Source organism: Ailuropoda melanoleuca, chromosome 15 (genome assembly GCF_002007445.2).
Source record: "Ailuropoda melanoleuca isolate Jingjing chromosome 15, ASM200744v2, whole genome shotgun sequence".
Classification (NCBI taxonomy): domain Eukaryota; kingdom Metazoa; phylum Chordata; class Mammalia; order Carnivora; family Ursidae; genus Ailuropoda; species Ailuropoda melanoleuca.
Window position 1 is genome coordinate 74,885,725 of NC_048232.1, and position 4,793 is coordinate 74,890,517.

The following is a 4,793-nucleotide window of genomic DNA, read 5'->3' on the forward strand; positions in this document are numbered from 1 at the left end:
GGTCTTCCAGGGTGGACCGACGACGGGCAGACCAGAGGCTCCCGAGAGGCCGCGGGCGCGGGACGGCCGTGAGCGGCCTGTGGGAGCGAGGCGCTTTGGGGGTGGCGCAGTCCCGAAAGCAGAGACAGTTGGTGGCCGCTGACTTGTCCACCCTACGGTCGGGGTTTCAGCCCGGAAACAATACAGACGACGTGAGGCCCACACGACGTCTCCGAGTTCCGCCAAACATGGAAGAAAAAGGCTTCTCTGCAGCCTTAGGCGAGCAGGGGACCCACGGAGCAGCACTGCCTTCTGGGAACGCGGCCCTCTGTGCGGCTGAGCCTTGTGACCCCCCAGTCTCCCCCGACGACTTACCCTGAAGAAATGAAAAGTACGCCCGCCCAGAGCCTCTGCCTGAACCGCACAGCCGCGCTGCTTCTGACCTGGAAGCGCGGCGTCTTCAGGGGCGGAGCAGCAAACCACGGACACTCTCCCAACCCAAGCAACCAACTCTGGGGACACACAAGGCGCCTCGGAGGGCTGTGTGCGCTGTGTGGCGGGGTGAACTGTGTCCCCCCAAACACGTGGAAGCCCTGCCCCCGGTACCTGTGAACGTGGCCTCACTTGGAGGCGGGGCTCTGCAGGTGGGACACCAGCATCCTCGCGAGAGGAGCGCAGCCGGCGTGCACAGGGGAGACAGCCCTGGACAACAGCGGCCCCAGCCCCTCCCGGCCAAGGATGCTGGCCCCGCTGACACCGACTCCAGCCTCCACAACTGTAAAAGAGTAACTTTCTGTTCTCTTAAGCACTCTTGTGGCCACGGCAGCCACAGGAAACTCACATTCTGTAAGATTTCTGAAAAAGAAGTCTAGAAAGTCAGTGGTTGCTGGGAGCTGGGGGTGCAGGTGGTGGGAAGGGACAGTGCGCAGCAGGGCCTCTGCAGGATGAGGGGACGTCCGTGTGCCACCTGTGGGGGTGGCATCTGTCAAAACTCACAAAACCGTTCACGTCCCCAAACGTGCAGGATAGCTAAATTTTTAAATGAATTAAAAAGCTAAAACCATGAGTTGGTTAGGGAAGATGTGTGTATCCTGGTGGCAGCGCTGGCCTGGACCTGAGGTTGGGGCCAGGGCTTCGGACAGCTGGGGTCGCTCTGGAAGGTGAAGAAATGGCTTCCTCCACGCCATGAGCCCGTGCTGGCTCTTCCCACTGCGCCTTTCCCTGGAGATCCTGCGGTAAAAACAAACAGTGTTTACAATGTGGATGAACTTGGGAAACACACCACTGAGAGAAAGCAGTGGACGCCAAAGTCACACATGGTGACTCCCTGTCTCGGAAATGTCCAGAACAGGCAAGTCCTCAGGGCTGGGGAGGGAGCGGCGGGGACAACTCACAGGCACAAGGCCTCTGTTCTGGGGTTGGAAGACGCCCTGGATCTAGGTAGAGGGAACGGCTGCGCACAGTGTGAATGCACTGAAGGCTGTGAGTTGTACTCTTTAAAATGATTAAAATGGTCAATTTTATGTGTATTTTACCAAAATTAAAAAAAAACAAAAGTTTCACCTGGAAGAAGGTGGGGTAGAATATGATTTACGTATTGAGCTAGACGCCTGTAGGGCAAGTCCCAGCAAGGGCTGGGGCCGCAGCACGTGGCTTCCTCTGTGAAGGGCAGCGCTCAAACGGCCCCTGCAGACTCTGGTGAGAGATGGAGACGCACGCACCCCAGCCTCCAGCCTCCAGTGTTGAGACGCACCCGGTGGGAACCCCCTCCCTTCACCTCCTCTGCCAGGCGTGTTCCCCGAGCGCCAGGCACCGCTGCAGCGGCACTCAGACACACCCAGACTGTGACACCATTGTGGAAGAGTGGCCCTCCGTGGGGCGTCCGTGTCTCAGTTCCACCGCAGCCACAGCAGCAGCTCCAGAAACACCTTGTTCTGTGGACGCTAAGGACAATGTTATATTCAAATGCCAACAGGGCCACAATTTCATTAGAGCTTTCCCCACCTCTCCCCACCCCCCAAAGCAGACTGGGGGGGTTGCCTGATGTCCTCTCGAATCACGGGGTTGACCATCTGATGGGGTGGGACGAAGTGGTCTCTGTGAGGCTACAGGGCTCTGGCGGACTTCAGCCTCCAGGTGCTAGAGTCCTTGAGGGCCGTCCGCTGGGATACATCCACTGACCTTCAAAAGACAGCACGATGTTGAACAGGAAACAGTGATTTTTTTTTTTTTGTAAAGATTTTATTTATTCATTTGACAGGGAGAGAGCGAGAGCACAAGCAAGGGGAGCAGCAGACCCTCCACCGAGCAGGGAGCCCACCGTGGGGCTCAGTCCCACAACTCTGAGATCACGACCTGAGCCAAAAGGAGACGCTTCACTGACTGAGCCTCCCAGGAGCCCCAGAAACAGTGATTTTAACACAGAGTAAGAGAAGACCATTCTATTCTTAGACAAGTAACTCACTTTTGGTCTCAATTTTGAGAACAGAAATCTTGTACATACTTATATTCAAATAAATGAGTTAGTGTAACTGGCGGCTCTTATAAGCATAAGCATCTTACAGGGTAAGATGACCTAGACCATCGTGGGCTCCGAGCGGTCGTGAGCTCCTGTCTGCTGGGCTGGAGCAATCTGAGGGGCAGATCCAGTGGACACTGAAAGGACAGGCCATGGTCAGCACCAAAGCTGACAACTAGACATGTCAGCCCCTCTTGTATTTAAACAGGTAGGAAATACAGTGATCCCCTGGGGTCACAGGTCTCTTTGAAGGTCACCAAGACACCATCTTCCGCGGTCTCTGGCCAAACCCTGGACTGTCATGACCTCCACCTGCCCATGAGAGGCTCTGAGATAAGTCGGCTCATCAGCTTACATGCCCCAAAGTCCAAAACTGCCCACCATAAAGATCCTGCTTGGACGCCAGAACTTCAGCTGGGGCCAGGGTGAACACGTGAAGATGCCCCGGCCGGCGTCCGGTGCAGTGGTGGGCCTTCGAGTGGGCAGAGCTCTGAGAATACCCCGCCTCACTAGCTGTTGCCCCTGCCCCGCGAGCACACTTTTGCTTTGGCCGGAATCCAGTGTACATTTATGTTTTGGTAGCTGCTGCATAAAGCAAATGGTTTTAAAACCAAACCACAAAATTACTAACCAGGAATCCACAATACCAAAACGTGGCAAGGACAACGTAACGAAAATTAAGTTACATTCAAGTATCTCGTACACATAATAAGTCTTTAACTCTGAGCAAGCTGAATTCAGTAGTAACTAAACCGTAACTGAGTAATAACGGGGTAACACACCACTACCAAGTCAAGTGGGGTTATCTCACGACCGCAAACTTACTTGAACTATCGGAAATCAATGTGATTCACATAAGCAGAATAAAAGATAAACAACGTGATCACTTGAAGAGAGGCAGAAAGACCACTTGACAAAATCACACACCCACTCCCAGAGGCGTGAACCCAGGTGAGTGCCTCGAGGCTCCCCGCTCCCCTCCGCCCTGCCACCTGCTAATGGGGGACCGAGCGTGCAGTATGGTTCCAGCATGATTAAATGCTCCAAACAAGGAAAAAAATCTGTCTTCTCAGAGAAACGTAACAGAATACACGTATCTATAGTGTACCATTTGGGATACCCAGGACACAACCAAGAAGTGCTGGACACACAAGACGTATGTATGGTACCCTACTCAGAATAAAAGAAAAACATGTTAGAATCACAAAGGATGTCAACATCTGCACTATAAATATGTATAAGAATGTAAAAAAAAAATGCTCAAATGAGCAAATAAGGTTTGCTAAGAATCAGAAACTAATTTTAGAATGGATGAATACATCTGAAATAAAAAAGACATGGTTACAGGCCTTAAAGCAGAATGGACAGTGATAGATAGGTCATTAGTAGTGACAGCCAATGATAGATAAGAATTACCCTATTAAAAAAAAAAAAAAAAGGAAAAACTACTTAAAAAATACATGAACAGGCCTAATGACCAGTGAGTGGGACAACAGTAGAGGGGTTACAGAGGTGTACCTGATTCCCAAAAGAAGAGACAATAGCAGAATTATTTGAGGAAACAGGGCTGAAATTTTCACAAATTTGATGACAGCCATAAATTTACAGATTCAAGAAGTTCAACAGGTCCCATGCATTATGATAAATATAAAAACCACATGGTAGAAATACACGTTTCCCAAGTTGTAATTTTGTAAAATAGTTACCATTTTGAACCCAAGCAGAACACAGGAAGGACACAAGAAAAACTCAGCTTCTTCCCACACAAGCCAGTGTACTGTCACTTACGAATAATCAGGTGCGAGCGCGTTCACGGTGCCGCCGTATGAGATGTGAGCACGTTAGGGCTGGAGAGGAAGTCCTGATTAAATCCGGACACATTCTGTCCCTCAGCACTTGAGCATCATTCTAATTCCACCAAAATGCTTTTACTTTACGCTATTATTCCAGATACTTTAAAGTCCATTTGGAAGAAAAAAATGCTTCAGATCGGCAGAGCCACAAAACCAGAACTTTGTTCTTGGTTAAGCAGTATTCTAAGTCAATGGATCAACTGATAAATGGCATTCCAATAGGGCAACTGTGTAATTTTTCTTCCAAACCAGAACACTTTAAAGAGTTGAGAGGACCGTGGTGTCAGCCAGGCTGCTGAGAAGCATGGCAGGACCAGGGTCGCCCGAGGTGTGAGCCTAAGTGTGTGTGCTGCAGGGAGACACGACCCTCGCCTCATTACGTGCTTGGGAATCACTTTCAGGGAGTGAGCTGTGAAAACAAAACCCATGAACGGTGCCCAACG